This window comes from Pteronotus mesoamericanus, unplaced genomic scaffold (genome assembly GCF_021234165.1).
Source record: "Pteronotus mesoamericanus isolate MK-2021 breed Mesoamerican mustached bat unplaced genomic scaffold, CSHL_Meso_final scaffold_167, whole genome shotgun sequence".
Taxonomy (NCBI): domain Eukaryota; kingdom Metazoa; phylum Chordata; class Mammalia; order Chiroptera; family Mormoopidae; genus Pteronotus; species Pteronotus mesoamericanus.
The window spans coordinates 26,640,973-26,662,992 of record NW_026555308.1 but is presented as its reverse complement, the minus strand read 5'-3'; the positions used below and the strand labels follow the sequence as shown (position 1 = coordinate 26,662,992).

Sequence of the window (22,020 nt, the reverse complement as noted above, 5' to 3'; positions counted from 1 at the left end):
TCAGAGGGGAGCCCCCTCCTTGGCTTCCAGACACACACAGACGCATTACCTTACACAAATGTATTTATCAGGCATGTGATTACCAGTAGTATTCCACTGAGTTTCACGATAGAAATATTTGTCTTCAAGTAGTTCACCATCTCTGATAGATCACACAGATATGGACATGACAAAATATTTGAAAAACAGTAGGTGCAAAGAAAAATTGAAAAGACTAGACTTATTTGGAGAGAATATAAAAAGTGATATAGTATGTCTATCCAAAAGGGTTATTACACAAAGAATTTTGACCTGGCAGTTCACATATCATGTGCGAACAAAACAGGCAGGAATGATCCTGGTAGAGAAAGAAATATTAAGTGAAATGGGAGTTCAGAGATGGATGTACTGGGAAACCCATGAAGCTTACCCTTCAGGACCCCTCATTTGCATAGGCCCCTTCCAACGTCTCAGGAGATATGCTAGACATACATTCACATGTGCTGTTTTCCTAAAATTTGCAAAAGCAATACCTTTTAACCATAATCACGTCAGATTACTGTTTCTTTCCAGTTGGAGCTACCCTGTGTCACACTTCCTCTTGTGTAGGATGGTGGCAGGACAACTGAGGCATCTCTGTGATCCAAGGAAGAGGAAGTTGAGCTAAGGATGCCTTTAGTTTGAATTTAATGGGACATAGTTCTGAGGGTTACAAGCACTTCCATGGGTAACTAAGTTATTTCTAGACATCTGGTGTAAGGATGGCTTCCAGAAACACATCTGTTGCCCACTGTGACATCATGACATGAAGGTGTGGAGTTGGAAGTCACATAGTGACATGAACATGTCCTACAGCTTCCAATACCAGAAGTGTCTGAGGAGTAGAGCAGAACCATGCTTGGAATGTACAGACCCAGAAGCTACTCCAGAAAATTCTTTCAATCATCTGTATAATTTTTAAAATTTTTAAATTGTGGTAAAATAAACATAACACGATGTACCGTGTTAACGTTTCCTAAGGGTACAGTTCAGTAGCATTAAGCACATGCATATTGTTGTGCCATTACCACCATCCACCTACAGAACTCTTTTCATCATGCAAAACTGAAACTCCATCCATTAAACGTTAACTTCCTGTTCCTGTCTTCCATCACCCACCACCCCAGTGACTACTGCTCTACTTTCCATCTCTATGAATTTAACTACACTAGGTACCTCATATAAGTGAAATCATACAATATTTGTCCTTTTGTAACTGGCTTACTTCACTTAATGTCTTCCGTGTTGTAGCATGTGTCATAATATCCTCCTTATTAATTCTGAATAGTGTTCCTTTGTATGCATATACCACATTTTGTTTATTCATTCACTAGTTGGTGGAGAGTTAAGTTGCTCCCACCTTTTGGCTTTATAAATAATGCTGGTATGAACATGGGTGTATGGCTATCTCTTCAAGACCCTACTTTCAATTCTTTTGTGCAGATGTCATTTGTAGAATTGTGAGTAGAGGATTAGGTTCTCATTGATGCCTAGTTAAAATGAAAGTCCACACCTGTAAGAAATATTTTTTTAAAATAATGCAATATACATAATTATCAACACACCACATATATAGTCCCCTTCTTTTTTGATAGGAATTGCACAACATAGAATCTATCAGAATTTCTGTATTTGTAGGTACAAATCTATTGTAGTACTATAAAACATTGATGATGTCCATGTGTGAAGTCATGTTTTACGCATCCAAACTATCAAAAAAATATTTTTGGTCAACCATATTAGAAGAAAGACTGATTTACCTTCCTATTTTCCCTATAGGAAATATTATAAAATTATTCTTTTATAGAGGTGATCAAATGTTATGCAATCAATAAATGTATTATAGAAAACAAATATGATAGAGGTATGTTTGGAAATATATATATGTGTGTATATATATATATACACACATATATATATGTTTGGATTTTGTGGTGTGTGTGGTCTTTGTCAGTTAAAAAAATTGTGATATGATTCTTATTTCATTCTAAATATAGATTCACATTTTTACCTAATTTTGTATGTATAATGTGTTTATTTTCTTAAAGAGGACCCACAAAACCTGGATCTGTCCCTGCAGGGGTTTCGCAGACCCTCTTAGTGTCTTGGCTCAGGAGATCTCAGTTTCTTTACCTTATTCCCACTAGATGTCCCAGTTCCTTGTGACCTGGTACATTGTGTATGGAGTGTCTTCATGGGGTATTCAGGCCCAGATTGAACCAAGCCTATGGCACTTATGGGTGCTCAGTTATGAGGTTCTGGGTGCTGACAAAATAAACCCCTCTTGGGCCAACCACCAGAAGAATCAATGCAGAAGGGCTCTGGGCATAGGTTGGGGAGTTCCAGGCCTAACTGAAGGCTGGACAGTTGTTGGTAATGACTTAGCCCCCATGAACATCTGTGAATTCATAGTTACCTTTCAGTTTTTGGGCAACACCTCAGGAGAGGTTCACAGATTCCTTCATCAACTCCTCCCTCCAAAGCCTCTCTCCAAGATCCCTGATTTCTTTTTGGTCCGGAGAAAATCCCATCATTTTCTTAGCTGTAGGTCCCTGCTTTTCCATGACTTTGAATGTGCCTGGCCAATCCCTCCTAGCCTGCAGAGTTTCTTCTGAGAAATCAACCGATAGTCTTATGGGAACTCCCCTGTAGGTATCTAACTGCTTTTCTCCTGCTGCTTTTAAGATTCTTTATCTTTAACCTTTGGCATTTTAAATATAATGTGTCTTGGAGTGGGCCTCTTTGCATCCATCTTGTTTCGGACTCTGTGTGCTTCTTGGACTTGCATGTCTATTTTCTTCACCAAATTAAAGGAGTTTTCATTCATTTCATCAAATTGATTTCCAGTTTCTTGTCTTTTCTCTTTTCCTCCTGGCACCACTATAATGTGAATGTTGGACCTCAGGAAGTTGCCTCATAGGCTGCTTATGCTATCCTCATTTTTTTGGATTCTTTTTTCTTCTTGTTGCTCTTACCTGTTGTTTCTTGTTTCCTTATGTTCCAAATTGTTGATTTTATTATAGGCTTCATCCGCTCTAATTGGTTTTTTTCCCCCCCTCTAAATTGTTCTTTATTTCAATTAGTGTATCCTTTGTTTCTGACTGGATCTTTTTTATGCTGTTGAGGTCCTCGCTAAGTTGCTTGAGCATCCTTATGAACCAGTGTTTTGAACTCTGCATCTGACAAATGGCTTATCTCCATTTCATTTAGTTCTTTTTGTGGAATTTTGATCTGTTCTTTCATTTGTGCCCTGTTTCTTTGTCTCCTCATTTTGGCAGCCTCCCTGTGTTTGTTTCTATGTATTAAGTAGAACTACTATGACTCCCTGTCTTGGTAACATGGTCTAGTGTTGTAGGTGTCCTGTATGGTCCAGTGGCAGAGCCTCCCCTCTCACCCAAGCTGGGTACTTGAGGTGTACCCTTTGTATGTGCTGAGTACACACTCCTTTTGTAGTTGAGCTTGATTGCTGTTGGCAGGTCAATGGGAGGGGTTTTTCCAGACCAGTCAGCTTCAAAGACTGGCTGTGACTACTGACCACCAACCCCAACCCTCTGTGGAGGATCAGCTGTGCAGGGACAAGGTGGTGGTGTTCTGATATGGTCTGTAGCTGTCCCCTGGGTGCACAGGCTCTGGGGTTTCTCAAGTGGTGCAGGCAAAGGTCAGCCCCCACCTGTGTTCTGCCTGGGACCACCCTGCATGAGCTCTAAAGCATTCTTTTTTTTTTCCCCCAAGTAGATCAATGAAATATAATAAGCATTCTAGAAACTAACATATATACCTGTCTAACAGTGTAACATGATTAAACTGATATTTCAAATCCATGGGGAAAATAAGGCTTATTCAACAAATAAGGTGCATGGACCACTATTACTTGAAATAAAACAAATATAGAGTCATATTTCACACGTTATACAAGAAATATTCAGGTGAGTTAAAAATCAATATGTAGAATCTAAGGAGTTTTAGGAGAAAATACAGACTAATATTTTTCTTATCCTGAAGTAAAATATTTAAACCCAAAAGCTATAAAGTAAAATATTGACAATATGACTATATTAAACATTTAAGACTAAATAGTAATATACATATAAAAAACTAAAGGACAAGTATAGAATAGGAAAGTATTTGCCACACATCTAAAAAAGGGTTAATAGTTTGTTTTTCAAATTTTCTTTAAGAGGAGGAATTCTACAAACCTTTAATTGATAAATGGGTAAAGAATACCAAAAAGTCACTTTTACTTTTTTTTTACTTTTTTTTTAAGTAATAGAAATAGGCAAGAAATATACAAAACAAGTTTAGTTTCAATAAATAACAAAGGAACAATTGAAATAGCACATCATTGTCACAATCAGATTAATACATACTAAAAAATATTGGTAATATCAAGTATTGGCAACTGTGAAAGGAACTGGGAATTCATAGACTCTTTTTCTTCATCTTAAAGCAGTCCCTTTAGCATATTTTGCAATGCTAGTTTGGTGGAGGTGTATTCTTTTAGCCTTCTTTTGTCTGGGAAACTTCTTATTTTGCCTTCCATTTTAATTGAGAGCCTTGCTGGGTAGAGCAGTCTTGGTTGCAGGCCTTTGCTTTTCATGACTTGGAATATTTTTTGCCACTCCCTTCTGGCTTGCAGTGTTTCTGTTGAGAAGTCAGCTATTAGCTGTATCAGGGCTCCCTTGTATGTTACTAGCTGTTTCTCCCTTGCTGCCTTGAGGATTCTCTGTTTGTCTTTGATATTTGCCATTTAAATTATGATGTGTTTTGGAGTGGGCCTCACTGGGTTCCTCTTGAATGGGACCCCCTGTGCTTCCTGGACTTATGTAACTTTTTCTCTCCTCCAATTAGGGAAGTTTTCCATCCTGACTTTTTCAAACAGGTTCTCTATCCATTCCTCATCCTCTTCTCCTTCTTGTATCCCTGTTATATGGCTATTATTATGTTTCAGGTTGTCCTGCATTTCTCTAAATGCCTCTTCATTCTTTTTGAGTCTTTTTCATTTTCTTGCTCTTTTTGGGAGCTTTTTTCTACCTTGTCCTCCAGCTTGCTTATTCGATCCTTTGCTTCATTGAGCCTGCTTTTGATTCCTTCTACTGTGTTCTTAAATTCAGAAATTGTATTCTTCATTTCCTCTTATGTCTTATTGATAGTTTATATGTCCTTTTTCATGCTGATATAGTTTGCAGTAAGTTTCTCATAGTTTCCCTGTAGTTTTTGGTAATTCCGCCTGAGCTCACTGAGCTCATTGAGCTTCCTTAGAACCTTTGTCTGTAACTCAATATCTGATAGTTTACTTGCCTCTATTTCATTTAGTTCTCTTTCTGGAGATTTTTCCTTTTCCTTCAAGTGGCGGGTATTTCTTTGTCTTCCCATTATTTGTGAAACTCTTCTTTTTGGCTTCTGCTTCTTCAATTGATCTGTCTTGATTTCCTGACTTTGTGGTGTGAACCTCTATGGTTGGAGACTGCTGTTTTTACTTTCTGGATCTGCCTCCAATAATGTCAGATGTTGTCCCTGTCTGACCTTAGGAAGTCTGTTCAAGACTTCCAGTAATCTACTGTCTGTGGCTCTCTCCAGCTGTTAATGTAGTCACTCTGCACTCAGCAGGTGGCTTAGACAGCACAGGGCAGGGCAGAATCCCACCTGGGGGCATGGTTATTGGTCCTCTGATGCTGCTGCCGCTCAGGGGGAGTGGTCTCTGCCTGAGCAAGATGGATGCTGCTGCATGGGAGATGAGTCAGCACCGAGATCCCACCGGCTAATCTCTCAGTTCTCTCTCCAAAGCCTTCTTTCCCTGTCTTTCCTCAGCAGTCTCTAGCCCACTCTGTCCCCGCCTTTGCCAGAGACCAGGGTAAGTGGCTCCAAATAAAAATTTATGCGTTGTTCCTTTAAATAACTCTTTGCGTCTCCCGCTGCCTGTCTCTGGCAAGGAGCAACCCTGATGTTTTCGCAGCTGACTGTTTTCTGTGTACTTTCTGGGCTCTGGTGCTGTAGGCTGGAGATCCCTGCTTTTTGATTTAGACCCCACTCTTCCCAGGGGAATCCAACTGGCTTTTTCAGTATCCTTCTGGTGCTGCCACCTGTGGGTGCCTCACCCGCCTTCTTGAATCTCTACCACACTCCTTATCAGTTAGATTGTGCTAAAGCTGAATCTTCTGTCTCCAAGGTTGTAAGGCTCCTCTCTTGCTATTGTTTAGTTGTTTGTTCCAGGTGATTTCTCCACAATTTAGTTGTAATTCCAGATTGGTCCTAGGAGGAGATCAGTGTGACTTCCATTCACTCCTCCACCGTCTTGATTCTCTCCTCTAAAGCATTCCGAGATGGCTGCTACTTGTGCTGGGCTTGGAGATTCCCAGGCAAAGCCAAGCTGTGAATCCAGGCTGGCTGCAGCTAGTGCCAGGCCTGGGGCCATTCAACAAGAGGTATGAGGACCGAGGGCTTACTGAGGCCGGCTGTAGCTTGTTTGATAAGATTTAATAAGTTGTGAAGCATGAACCAAGACTGCCATTCACATAGAAAAGTCAAGGTTAACAGTTTGGGTGGGCCCATAAGTTGGGTGGGATGGAGTCTAAGGGGATCTCCACGGTGGGGCAAAGAGTGTTAGTCAGATAGATGGAGTCTAGATAAGGTAGCTGCCTGCCAGCTCCGTGGCTCATTGTGGGAAGAGCTCAGAAAAGGGGCAATGGCCTCTGCCCACCTTCCTGTCTTAGTGAAAGCTGTCCCCCAGCTCTTTTCTTGATGCCAGACACTTCAGTTGCTCCCTGTATGCCATTGGTGCCTTTCACACTGCTACACCAGTGCTGAAGCTCAGAGGGAGTGAGTCCATGTGTGTGTTCTTCAAGGGGAACTGCTTGAGATCCAAGAAATTTCTTCCATTGACTCAATCCTTGCTGGCTTTTGCCACCAGAACTTATGGGGACTTATCTTTCTGGCACTGGAATCCTGGGCTGGGGGACTTGTATGGGGCTGGGCCTTCTTGCACCTGAGATAACCCTCTCAAATTTTTACCCACCACATATGCATGTGGGACCAACCTGTTCCACATCTCTGCTCCTTTTACCAGTCTGGATAAATGTGGTTTCTTTAATTCTGTAGTTGTCAAACTTCCATTCAACTTGATCTGACTGTTCTGAATGATGGTTGTTATATTTCTCAGTTGTAATTTTGATGTGGTTGTGCAAGGAGGCAAGCCATGTTTATTTATGCTGCCATCTTGACCAGAAATCCTAAATTTAGATTTTAATGGTCCCTCAAATATAGATACCAGAGTCATTAGCAGCCAAAAATCTAATTCTCCTTTCCTGGGGTGGTAGTAGGGATTGTTAATATTCAAGTCCTCCCAGAAGAATAAGAGAAAACATTGGTATTCTATCCCTTTTAAGCAACAAAGCAAAGGAACCACACAGTTCAGAGTATAAAGGAGCCACAGTATTCATATCTCTGCACATCAATAATAAGGATTAGCCAAGTCTTAGAGTTTTAAGTGAGCTTAGTGATCCTCTTGTCATCCCTGTAATTTTACAGATGAAGTGTGTAAATCCCTTGAGGGTAACTGATACTGCTAAGGTCACAGCCTTCGAGCCACAGAGCCAGGCCCCTTAGACTTCTCAGTCCCCAGTCCAGTGTTTTCTCTGTTGTATTCACATTCAGTGTGGTGAGAGAGTTCCAGATAGAGTAGTTAAATGCAATATTAATACTGTTCTATGAAAATAGATTTAGAAATTTTTGCTGGAGGTTTAAAAAAATTGAGGATGTGCTCATTTATTTGAGTTGGTTTGAGTATGGATGGCCTGCCTGCAGGCTTCAGAAAAGGCTCTTGATGAATTTTCAAGATTCTTCTAGCTTTAATAGTGTATGATTTTCATCCATCTACCCTCTTTAGCAAGAATTTCTTGAGGCATTGTCTATAAACAGAGCATCAGATTGTGTATACAGAACAAAATAAAGCACAGAGCTCTCAGCTGTGGTGCAGGCGGACCCCTACCATTCAGGTACCTGAGCAAAAGGGCAGGCTGTCCAAGGTATGAACTATGCATAGCTGGTGACTGAGCAAAATCTTTGTTGCTAAAGCCACAGCTAGAACTGTGTTCCCCATGGTGGAGGTGAATTAAACACACAAGTACAGTGGGTTTGGTTCAGCTGAAAATGAGGATACATAGTAGTTGTGAATTCTTGCTATCATTGTTAAAAATTCTTACTGATTGGATCAAGTGCTAGTTGTTATTTCTGTTTCCACTGTGTTGGGAAGGGGAGATATTCAATTTCCCTTGCCTGTTATTGAACAACCATACGTGTCTAAAAAAAGTACACACACACATAAGAGCCTTCTGGGATTTTAGTAGGTAGTTGGGGAGCAAACACCGTCCCCAAACCTCTTGCCAAAATATGAGTTGGGCAAAAATCCATCCCATGAGAAAGGAAACTTCACAAAGCAGTTTTGACATTTTTGATGAGTCACAGAACCTTCTCTATACACTGCACAAATCTTTTCTTGGTTTCAGTTGTGCTTTTACCTTTCTTGAAATAATAAGGCAAAATATGACAAAAATGTTGTGCATTTTCTTCCATTTTTAATATTAAAATGGCTATACAAAAATTCACCAATTTTGCTGTTTCTTTTTCAATGCATGCTGATATGACAGCTGTCAAAATATAATCTAACAAAATTGTTTTGAATGAAGTTAAAGACAACTAAGCACTACTAGAGCCATCCTATGGAAAAAAATCAAACAAACTTCTTGGCCAACCCAATACAAACAGACACATTTAATAATAGTGTCTGCCACTTACTAAAATTATGATACAGACAATTGAATGTTATAGCATTTATGTGGGCAAAAATGCTCAATGGACCAACTTCTTCTTAAATTGAAATGTGTACTAAGATTGTTTACAGATACTTAAGAGTCATAAGCCATTATTTCAAGTGTTTTTCAAGGTCAGGCACACTCTGCCCCCCACAGTCACGTTTAGGTTTGAGTGCATATGTGTGCGGATGCCCTCGGTGGTAATGCATCCCCTTGATGGGTGGGTGCTACAAGCAGAGAAGCTTGTAATGCAAGGAGATGGCTAGGAGAAGGTCAATGTTCCAGCTTGGGTAGGAAGAAGTAATCGAGGCAAATGTCTTGGAATAAGGTGCATTCTTCTGTTCAGAATTTTATCGACCATTTTTTTGAGAGGATAGGAGAGGAGCATGTACAATTCTGTTATTCTAATCTGCAATCTTCAAAACAAAGCAAAATGAATATATTTTTTAGAAATGCACACTGATTTCCTTTATTCCCTTCCTTGCCCTTGCCCCATTGAAACCTCTGGGATGTTCTAAGGAGTTTAGATTCTCCTCAGTTGGGGCTATGTATGTTTGTCAAGGGATGAGTGGGGAAAGATAGAGGGAAGTTGATGGAAGAAGAGAGTTTGGTGAATTCCAGAGAAAGGCTCCCTGGATCTGCTTCCTGAGCAAAGTCCCAGGAAGGTGGTAAAAGCCTCGAAAGAAAGGAAGCCATTTGAGACCAAAAGTTTCTCTGTAACTCTAAGACAGAGTCCTAAGGAGGTTGAAAGACCAGAGAGGAGGTGTCTGTGTACACGGAGTCCAGGCCTTTAGGACGTGGGCAGCTCTGTAGGTTCCTATAGGTTTCTAGGCCCCAGTAGAGCAGTGAATGACAAGATGATTTCCATGGCTGCATATGTGGCATGTAAGTAGAAGACTGGAGCAGGTGGATGGGATTGGGGGATGTCCCAGCCCTTCTGCAGGGGCTGCAACCACGGATCGGATATTGCCCCTCCCAATACTTGCTGACATTGACCTCCTGGAACTTAGATACAACCCTATGGCAAGGGTAATGTCTCCAACTGCCAAGGGAACTTCCTGCTCTCTGGGGAGATTAGGCCTTCTAAACAGAAATTAAGTTTTACTGTAAAAGAATACAATTTTATTTCTGGCACTCCTGAATTTATTGACTGAGATTCACAGTCACTATACCAGTTTATTTTTCTCCCTAAAATACGTCTTAAACAATTACTCTTGTTTTTGTTTGAATTGTTGAAGTTTCACAGTCAGGATTCAGATAAAAATTCATACAGTATTCCTAAACCTGCTTGACTCCTTGGGGTTTTCAACTGATTTTCTGGTAACTGTGCAGAGTTTAGAAACTTCAGTCTAAAAATTTGACATGACACTTGGCAGAAATAAAGCCTTCAGCCATGCTCACCAGAGCCATCCTTCAAATGACTGGACTCTCTGCTGGAAACATTGATTTCCAGGTTGTTGTGGGGTCTGTATATGTCAAGACTCTCCTGGAATTTAAAAAATGTGAAACTGGAATTTACCAATGCAGTGTAAGCTAAACCCTTAAGTACTGAAAACAGAATCACCTCAGTAAGAGGCTGAAAATGAGGAAATGGAACATACCTTAAGCCAAAGCTCCCCAGCTTCCTATTTGCTGGAGGCAAGGAAGGTGAAGGGGGAATGAATGAGTGATGAGAGGCCAAGTCCTATAAAACCACCTAAAACTTTATGGCCAGGAAGCTAGGTTCTGGACAGCTGGCTTTAGCTGAGAAGTGAGGATGGGAAGGCCACTTTCTCAAGGGTGGAGATTGAATGTTTTAGAGGCAAAAAAGTAGAGGTCTGTGGACCTGCATTGGCACTTAAACAGGTGATCAGAAAGAAGGAAAGAAAGGAAAAATCAGGGTTTCTACCCAGTGTTAAGTCTTGCACAATGACTAGAGAACTCCCTCTTTTTAAAAAGTAGAAACAAAATTTACATAGCATAAAATTAACCATTTAAAAGTATACAATTCAGTACCTTCACAATGTTGTACAACCATGAACTAAATCATATTTCAAAATATTTTCATCACCTCATAAGAAAACCCTCGATCCATTAAGTGGTCAGTCTCCATTCCCCTCTCACCCTAACCCCTGACAACCATTGATCTGATTTCTGTCTTTACAGATGTACATTTTTCTGGATATTTATATAAATGGAATCAGATATGTGACCTTCTGAGTCTGGTTTCTTTTATTTAGTTTAGTGTAATGTTTTTCAGGTTCATCCATGTTATAGCATGTATCAGTAGTTCACTTCATCTGATGGACCACAAGAAAAGTAAAATTTAATTACATGTATTTCCTGCAGCATTGGAAAGAAGATACTTAAGGTCTAGTTCATTTCCCCAGCAAACCTCTTCTGGTGCTGGATTCTTTATCTTCATTTGAAATGGACATTGGCCGTTCTTGCCTACCTAGTCTCTGAGCCCCTGCTAACAGTTACTGATCCAGGGCAGGGCACAGTGTCTCCCTGACTCAGTCTTTGGAGTTCAGGTACTAATAAGCTGACATCATCACCTTTGGAGAAGGTACCGACCTCAGGTTGTCCAACAAGGGCTTTCATCCCTTGGACAGAGTTCGAGATGGTCACATATTCTCATTGCATGGGTCCCTCTTGGAATTACAGAAATGGGTTTCCTTTCTGTCAGACTTGAAGCTGGAAGGTATAAACCTGAGAGGTGTCTCCACGTGGAGAGTATGTCAACAGAAAAGAAAGCAGAGGGGAAAGAAGGTGTGAGAGAGATGAATTCTGGGACTTTGTTGAGCTACTTTGTCTGCCATATTTAATTAGTTACAAATCTTTTATTCCCCCTTTCCTTGTGCCCTTTTTTTTTGTTGGATTCCTGTCACTAAAAAACTTGTCACTGCAAGGCATGAATATAACATCACCTGGAGCTGGGGCAATCTGGTTGAGGACATTCTATCCCAATACCCAGGAAAAGCCTTAGTGACCTTCTTTGAAGTGAGGGTTCCATACTTTATGTCTTCTCAGCTTGTCTGGGTAGTGTTTACTCTGTTACAGGAGTAGTGGAAAAGGAACATATTATTCACAGTTTTGATGTTTATCCACCTACCTCTTTATATCTATATCTTTAATCTCATTTTGGTGTAAGTTTATATGAAAAGAGATAAAAAATCTAGACTTTTTTCTCTTCAGTTTCATGACATTAGAACTTGTATAGAGATATTCTTTTTGGTTCAATGGATTGAGGGATAGAATTTTATTCAATAGCATAGAAAATATGGGGGTCACTTTACCAATAAAAACCTTGAGGGATAACATTTTTATCATCAAAATCTTTCTGTTGCAAGTTGTCATAAGAACTGCAAACAGAAAAAAAAAACTTTCAAAAATGAGAGTGCCTTTTTTTCTCAGTCTTTTTAGATTCTCATGTTTTACACTAATAAAGATGGGAACTTCTCATATTCCTAAAAACACTCTCCTTCCCAACATGACTCAAGGTTTTAGAATAAACTCCAAACTAAAGTTTGGTAAAAAATAACAAGGAGAGAAATTTTCTTTCATTTTCTCTTTTGCTTTAATTGAAAAGAAGATAAATCATAGAAGAATAGTCCTAAGGACATATTCTTCTAGTCAAGGATTTCTCTTCTTATTGCAGAAATTCACCTCATCTTTGGGCCTTTTGTGAAGTGTATCAGATATGGAATGGATTCATCAAATGATATCTTTGGCACATAGAAGTTAATGAATCAACTTCTTTAAAAATTTAGATTTTGTACATTCAAAAAACCCCTAAATAATCTAATTGTATATGGTTATGGGTTGAGTTGTGTCCCTCAAAAATATATGTTGAAATCCTAACCCCTGCTACTTTAGAACATGCATTTATTTGGCAATAAGGTAATTACAGATATAATTACTTAAGATGAAATCATATTGGAGTAGGATAGACCCCTAATCTAATATGACTAGTGTCCTTATAAGAAGACAGCTGTGTAAGACACACACACACACACACACACACACACACACACACACACACACAGAATACCATGCGGCAGCAAAAGCAGTGCTAAGCCAAGAAGTACCAACGATTGCTTGCAAATAAGCAGAAGCTAGGGAGAGGGAAGAGAGGACCCCTTGATTTCAGAATTCTGACCTCTAATACTGTTGTTTAAGGCACCCAGTTTACGGTACACTGTTATGGCAGTGCTAGGAAACCAATACATAATTATATTTTTATATAGTAATTTTTTTACAATGACAAAAAAAATGCCATAAATAAGACCACTACCTATATCAATATCTAGAAGCCTCAGTTTTTTGCCCTACCACTGTGAGAGTGAAGACTGTTTTAAGTAATCAGACTGTTTATATTCCAGAAAATGTTGACATCACTCCAAAGGGACACACAGTTATTGAAAAAGGTCCCAGAGGAGTCCTGTGGAGGGATTTTAATCACATCAATGTAGATCTCAGTCTCTTTGGACAGAAAAACTAGAGGCTCTGGGTTGACAAGTGGTGGGATTAAGGCACTGGCAGACTTGGTGTCTGATGAGGACCTGCTTCCTGGTTCGTAGATGGCTGTCTTCTTGCTGTGTCCTTGCATGGTAAAAGGGGAAAGGGGACTATCTGGAGTCTCTTTCATAAGGCCACTAATTCCATTTATGAGAACTCCACCCTCATGATCTAAGCACTCCCCAAAGTCCCCACCTCCAAATACTACTATATTGGGGATTAGGTTTCAACATATTTAGGGGAGATGCAAACTGTCAGTTTATAGCAGTGGGGAAATAGGAAGAGCCTGGCTACTGTTCAGACTGTCTACAGTCATTCACAGAACATGGACAAGGGTGAGATACTGAGCATCCGTTACAAGATAAGGTCTATGTATTCTCACTTCCCCATAACATTGTTATTAGAATGGATCTCTTGTTGAAAGATGGAATTTCTTTTTTTTTGATTTATAAGTCATGTTTATTCTATTACAGTTGTCTCAATTTTTCCCTCTTTACCCCCCTCCACCCATCCCACTCCCACCCCCTGCTCCCACAGTCAATTCCTATTCTGTTGTCTGTGTCCATGGGTCATTCATACATGTTCTTTGTCTAGTCCCCTCTCCTTCTTTCCACCATTGTCCCCTTTCCCCATCCCCTCTGGTCACTTTCAGTCTGCCTGTGGTTCATTTTGTTCGTTAGTTTATTCTGTTGAATAGAGTCCACTTATAGGTGTGGTCATATGGTATTTGCCTTTCATCAACTGGTTTATTTCACTTAGCTTAATATTCTCCAGTTCCTGAAATATGGAATTTCTTGGGTAAAAAATACATTTGCAGGGTTCAAATGAGGCCAGGCATTGCTTGTTCAGTATTTCAAAACTAGAAAGATGAGTTAAGTCTTGAAGGAAATGACATTAAATTTGTATCAAATTTAGCTTCTTTGATTCAGCCACAACAGTTAAAAGCAAAGATACGAGGAAAATTTTGGATGGTATGTCTCTGAAAAAAGGAAGAGTGCAGCAGGCTGATGAATAAGATCTTTGAATTGTCCAATATGGAAACAAGATGCTGGATGATTCCTAAGACCAATTTGTGTTATTTTAAAGATGCAATAAAAGTCTTATATTGATATGGGACTTCTTTAAGAGAGAGAGAGAGAGAGAGAGAGAGAGAAAGAGAGCGAGAGAGCTCACTTGGCAATATTATGATCCATGATCCTTAAAAAAAAACCCTGACAATTCCATGTTATAAATGTAGAAGACTATAATTATGATAGAGCTCAAAATACCCCAAGAGCAGGATGGAAGCAGGTGGTATCCTTCACAACTGCTGTTCTCTTGCACTGGGCCCCTCTCCTGCTTAAACCCAGAGGTTCTCAAACTTATGTGAGAACTTTCTTGGTGGGATCTGTGCATTTCCTCCTTCCCTTCCCTTTCCTCCTTACTTCCACTTTGTTGATTAAACAATATTCCACCTTGTTCATTAAAAAATATTCTATAAAATCACTAAACAAGATTTATGAAAACACTGCGGCATTTTAGATTCCATTATTTTTTGCCAAACCACGGAATAGTCCAAACACACAGGAACCTGGACAAGCAGTCCCTTGGACCACATTTCCAAGCCGTAGCTATGTCTGGGTGGTGCCATGAGAATTACTTTGATAATTATTTAGTGTATTAGCTCTTAACCTGGGCTGCACATTAAAATGACCTGGGAAAATTTTAAACCCTCCTCACTCCAAAGCATTTAAATCAGAAACTCTAGGGACATGGGCTAGGCACCAGTAATTGGTCAAAGATCGTCAGGTGATTCTAACATGTGGCCGAGGCTGAGAACCAGTGGCTTCCTGCCACGTTACATTGCTGTTGGAGTCGGAACACTCTGATAACAAGAGGCAAGGGTGAACATCCACCTCTGCCCCTTATAGCCCTCCGCTTTTTGTCTGATTGGAGTTAGATAAAGCCTCAGTGGAATTAAAACTAAGCCTGGTAATTGTCATGGCACTGCCCTAGATTTCCCTATCAGATCCAATCTTATTTTGGATGGGAGCTGCAGGAGTGACTCTAGTGAAGTTAAAATATTTCTGCCCCTGTTTGGAATATTCAGCATTAAATCCAACAGTTTCCCATAAAATTTCAAACACTAAAACTGTTTAAAGCAGTAGATCTTACCTGAATTTAAAAAAATATCATTAATTGTAAAGTGTGCTTGATCACAGAGAATTATCTATGCAATCAGCATCATGTATCGCCTTTAATGCCTCCTGTCTGCTGAATGTGGGTTGTGCATATTGATCAAAAATTTGCAAATTTTTTTGCCTATGCCTCATCACTTCCTTCTTTGATTGAGTATGAAACAAGTGGGATTTTAAAATCATAGAGCTGGAAAGGACCCGTGGAAATCATTTTATCTAGTCTTCTGGCTTTATAGTTGGATGCCTAATCCACTAAGAGAGTCAGGCTACCATGGTCTTTTATAAATTCATGAAAGCTCTAGCAGGAATACTACAACATCCTTTTAACTGGCTCCCTCCCTCCTGGCCCCTTTTTTTCTCCATATTGCTGTAGAGTGATTGTTTTAAACACATATCCAATCAAGTCACTCCCTTGTTTCACATTCTTCAGTGGGTCTGCATTTGCCCCTGGTCCAAATGCAGACCCCTTAACCTCAACTACAATCATCTGTGAATTGACCTGACACTGTATTTCTCTGCAGATTCATCTCCAAGAGCTCCCATTTCTCATTCCAAACTGCGATCTTACCAGGGTTCTAAGTGGTCTAAATATAGTTCTCCATACCTGTCCTTATTGCCACCATGCATTGGCACATGCTGTTCTTTCCCTCTGGGATGCTCTCTCCCCACCACATAAGGAGACCTGCCTCTGTTCTCCTATTTGGATAGTTTATCCATTCACCTACTGAATGTCTTGGTTACTTCCAAGTTTAGTCAATTAAAATAAAGCTGCTATAAACATCTGTGTACAGGTTTTGGTGTAAATTTTCAGTTCATTTCAGTAAATACCAAGGCATGCCATTGTTGGATCATACATATATAAGAATATATTTAGTTTTGTAAGAAACTACCAAATTATCTTCCAATGTGGCCGTACAATTTTGCATTCCCACCAGCAACGAATGAGAGTTCCTGCTGTCCAACATCCTTATTATTATTGCTCTGAATTTTGGCCATTCTAAAAGGTATGTAATGATATCTCATTATTGTTTAACTTGCATTTCCTTAATGACATATAAGGTGGAGCATCTTTTTATATGTTTATTTGCCATCTGTATATCTTCTTTGATGAGGTTTCTGCTCAGGTCTTTTGTGTATTTTTTTAAATCTGGTTTTTAGTTTCTTTATTGTTTAGTTCTAAGAGTTCTTTGTATATTTTGAATAACAGTCCTTTATTAGATGTATCTTTTGCAAATACTTTTTCCAGTTTCTGGAAAAATACTTTTTCTTGTCTTTTCATTCTTTTGGCAGTGTCCTTTGTAAAGCAGAAGTTTTATTTTTAATGAAGTCTAGCTTATCAGTTACTTCTTTCAGGAAGATGTTGTTGTATTTAAAAAGTCATTGCCATACCCGAGGTCATTTGTTTTCTCCCATATTATGTTCTAAGAGTTTTATAATTTTGCATTTTACATTGAGGTCTGTGATCTATTTTGAGTTAATTTTTGCCAAGTGTGTAAGATCCATGTCTAGGTTCATTATTTTTTTGTATCAGGATGTCTATTGTTCTAGCACCATTTGTTCAAAAGAACACGTTTTCTCCTTTGTTCCTTTGTCAAGGAACAAAGGTCAGTGATTACATTTGTATGTATCTATTTCCAGGCTCTCTATCCTGTTTCATTGATTTATATATGTCTATTCTTTCACCAATACTGCACTGTATCAATCACTGTAGATTTATAGTAAGTCTTAATTTGCGGTAGTATTCTGACTTTATTCTTCTTCAATATAGAGCTACTTATTCTTGGCCTTTTGTCACTCCATATAAACTTTGAGGTTGTTCATATCCATAAAATAACTTGCTGATATTTTGATTGAGGTTGTGTTAAATCTTTAGATTAAGTTGTGATGAATTGATCTCTTTTTGTTTAAATTTTGTTTCTCTGAATAATAATTAGAATATCACTTCTTGCGCTCCTTAGCCTTTTGGTTTCCTTTCAGTAAATTACTTCGTTATATTCTTTGTCTATTTTCCTCCAAAGTTCTTATCTTTTTGCAGTTGCTTTGCAAGATTACTATATATACTGTAGATATTGGTCCCTTATTAGTTTTTCATTTTGGAAATATCTTCTCCCAATCTTTTGTCTGTTAACTGTAGCTATTGTTCTGTTTGTTGACTAGAAATTCTTCATTTTGCTTTAATAAATTTGTAAGTTTTTGTCTATATGGTTTGTGTCTTTGGGATTTTGTTTAAAAAGTTCTTTCTTACTTCTAGGTTACAAAGATATTCTCCTATATTTTCTCTAATTAACTTTATAGTTTTGTGTTTCACATTTAGATTTTTAATATACTCATTGCCAACTTTGGTCCAACAGTTACTCTATATTTCTTCATGTAGTAAATTCTGACTCGAACTAATTAATTATTTCCCCATTGATTATTCTTGTTACCTGAATTGGTTATCAAGTCAAATTTTGGATTTCACTCTGAGTGGGTTTGGTTCTCATACTGATTATTTTATCTCGTTGCTTTCATCTATTTGTCTATTTCAAAGCAAACCACACCTTTCTTTTTAAATAATGGCTTCATTGAATATCTTATCAGATATTCTCTATCAGATAGTAACTCTATTACTATGAGTTTCCTTCTTAGGTTTTTTTCTCTCTCATTGTTTAGGTATTTATGAACATTTGTTCTTCTACTAGATTTTTTTAGACTCAATTTATCAATTTTTCAAAAAATAGAACTGGAATTTTGATTGGTATTACATTGTATTTATAGATCAATTTGGGAATAATTATCATCTTTATAATATTAAGTTATCCCAGTCAAGAATATGAATTGTCTCTCTATTTATTTAGGCCAAATTTATAACCTTCATTGCATTTTTATTTTTCTGCATGATAGTTTTACACAGTCTTGGAAAAATTTATTCCTAATTACTTGTAGTTTTGAAGTTTAAATGGTGTTTTTCTTTTATATCTTATAATATGCCTTTTATGATTTTGTAAATTTAAAATTTCTAAGTGGATGTTGTATCTGGCAATCATGCTTAACTATCTTAGTAGTTATGTTAATTATTTTGATTCTTTTGGATTTTTATAGGTGGATGATTACATGGTTCCCCCATGTTGCTTTAAGCCTTTGAATCATCATAAGTTTGGTTGTGTAAAACAACAGAAATGTATTGTTTCATTAGTTCTCGAGGCCAAAAGTTCTAAATTAGTATCACTGGACCAAATCTAGGAGTTAGCATGGCCACATACCCACTGGAGGCTCTGGGGGAAAACTTGTTCCTGGCCTCTTCCATGGTCTGGTGGCTGCCAGCATTCCTTGGCTTGTTACCACATCACTAATCTCTGCCACCATAGTTATGTTACTTTCTCTCCTGTACAAATCAAACCTCCCTCTGCTTTTCTCTCATAAGGATACATGTGATTTCAGTTAGGGCCCACAAATACAATCCAGGATAATCTCTCCATCTCAAAATCCTCAAATTAATTATATCTTCAAGCCTTTGCTGTATAAGGTTAGGTTTATAGGTTCTAGGGAACAGTACCTGATATTTTTGGGAGCCATTATTCAGCCTTCTATACTTCTTCAATATGATTGTGTGTGTGTGTGTGTGTGTGTGTGTGTGTGTGTATTCCCCAACCTCACATATTACTTAATGAGAAGACACTAAGTCTTTCCTACTTAAGTCAGGAACTAGACATAAATCAGTCATACAATTTATACTCCTACATAACATTATTTTGAAGCTGTTTACCATTGTAATTAGATAAGAGAAAACAATGGGAGAATATAATAATTGAAAATTAAGAGTAAGAACTCTGTTTTCAGATGATGCAACTATACATCTGGAAATTTCAAAAAATTAATTAAAAATTACCTCAAACAATAAAATAATTTAGTAATGTAGTACCTTATAAAACTAACTTTAAAAAATAGCCTTCATAATAGAAACAAAAACAATTATAAAATGTAATGGAAGAGAGGATCTCATTTATGATATTAAAAAAAGAGTGCCAAGGTAAAATTTGATTAGAAGTATCTAAAGCCTGTATGAGGAATATATCTAAAAATTACAAAAGTCAATTTTAACAAATGGAAAAATGTGCCTTGCTCTTGGATATAAAAATTCAACATAAAAAGTATCTATTTTCCCTATTTTAGTTTATAAATTTATGAAAGCCTAATGAGACTATCATTAGATTCACCACTCTCCCCAACCCCCAGAGCTAGACAAGTTATTATAAAATTTATCTGAAAGAGAAAGTAAACAAGAATAGTTAAAATAACCCAACAGAAAAGAGCAAATAGGTGAGAGAATGGGAAGGGTTGCAGTTCCCAAACATTACCACAAATGATAAATCCTCTATAATAAAGACAGCTAGGTATTGACACATGACTAGATAGGCAAATTAATGGAACAAAATAGAAAAGTGAGAAGTAGATGAATTTGCATATGTGGAAATTCAGTATTCAATAAAGAGAGCAACTCAAATCAAAAGGGAATATATATTTGTAAAAATAAGGTTTTTTTTTTTAATTTTAGATTTACATTTTATTCTGAAAGGGAAACTACTTCTAGTTCTGAAGTGAAATCTCCACATTGTTATGCTTGTGGCAATTACATAGGTAATTAAAAACCCACTTCAATCCCCAATGACAAACACCATTGCATTAGTTATCTAGTTAATTTGAGTACAGTCTGGTTTTAAATCTAAATAATCTACAAAAAGGACTTCAATTATCCATTTAGTTCAGTTTGTACAAAGCAGAACAAATAAGGTGCTTTTATTATTTATATTTTAAATTGAATTTATTGTGGTGACCCTAGTTAACAAAATAAGACAGGTTTCAGGTGCACCATTTTATAAAACATCATCTGTATACTGCATTGTGTGTTCACCACCCTAAGTCAAGTCTGTCCATCACCATTTATTTCCCCTATATCCTCCTATGCTTCTCCTTATGCACCTCCTCACCCCTGCCGGCAATCACCACACTGTTGTCTGTGCCCATGAATTCTCTTTTTTTCCCCTTTTTTGTTCAATCCCTCTACTCCCCTGACTCAGCCCTGCCCCAAAGAGGTGGCAGCCTGCTTTCTATCTATGAATGTCTTATTTTTCTTATTAGTTCATTTTATTTATTAGATTCCACATATGAGGAAAATCATATGGTACTTTTTGGAAATGGCCCAAGTGTTCATCAATAGATGAGTGGATAAAAAAGCTGTGGTACACTTTCACAATAGAATACTACTTAGTCACAAAAAAGAAGGAAATGTTACCCTTTGTGACAGCATGGATGGACCTGGAAAGAATTATGCTAAGTGAAACAAGCCAGTCAGAGAAAGATAAGTGCCATAAAAATAAGTATTTTTAATAACAGAGGAAAGACTGTGGTTACTTACAGGAATATTAGCACAGTTAGGAAAATTTAGTATAGTACTTGTCAATGGCATTCAGCTGACCAAATTATTAAAATATTGTTCTTTGCTTAATAGTGTTGGACAGGTGCCATAGATAATGGTTCCATTGTATTAACTTTAAACCAGAACACAAATTTTAGTAAGTAAACTGGAGATGCTGTGTAACCAATGTTGGGCTGATAAATATGTTTAGCACACACACATATGTATTATAAATTTTACTGGTGTAAAGAATGTTTAGCAAGCAATATACAATATTCTCTTGTAAACGCCACATAGCTAATTCATTCTTAAAGAACGTTTTCCTTGATTTTTTTTTCTTGTGCCAAACTCTTATCCATAACCAACCTCTGGTTGCAACTGGTGAGTGCATTTTTCACATGAATGTAGGTAGATATTTTCATTTATATTAATGAGTAAGATGGAAGTAAAATGAGAAAGACATAATATTCAATAGTGACTTATTTGTCAATGATGTGACTTCTTTGCTGAATCAGATTAAATATTGGAAGATTATTTCTCAAATCTTTTTGTGCTATTCATGATGAACTTTTAAAATTAACTTGTTAACATTTTCTCAAGACCAGACCAGGAGTTGGCGAACTTTCTGTAAGGGCCATACAAGGAATATTTTAGGGTTTTAGGGTTATGTAGTATCTGTTGCAACTATTTAACTCTGTCAATATATCACAAAAGAAGCATGGACAAGGTGTAAACAAATGGGTGTGTCTGTGTTCCAATATATTTTTATTTATAAAAACATGTGACAGGCTGGATTTGGCCTACTGGCCATTCAACACAGTCAACACCACAATGCATTAAGCCCTGATTTTAGCATTGTCGACTTCTGTGGTGTAAATTCTTCCATCATAGCTAATTTCATACTATTAGTATAATGTTTACTATCAAATTAGAAGAGATGTGCAGAATTCTATAGATTCTGTATGTGTAAATAACCTAAAGAGCCTTTTTGAAGTGAAATATATTAAAATAATTAGAACATGATGAGGTTTGTTTTTAACATGATTTATTTCATTGTAAATTTATCTAATCTATTTGGTAATAATGGCTGTGTTTAGTAAACAGTTGCTCACAAAATTTCTGA

The 22,020-nt window shown here is 37.7% G+C and overlaps 1 pseudogene; it reads left to right on the top strand.

Moving 5' to 3' along the window:
• The window catches only part of LOC129083522 (60S ribosomal protein L9-like), a 39,471-nt pseudogene extending 25,131 nt beyond the window's left edge, over positions 1–14,340 (top strand).
• The last annotated feature ends 7,680 nt before the right edge of the window (positions 14,341–22,020 follow it).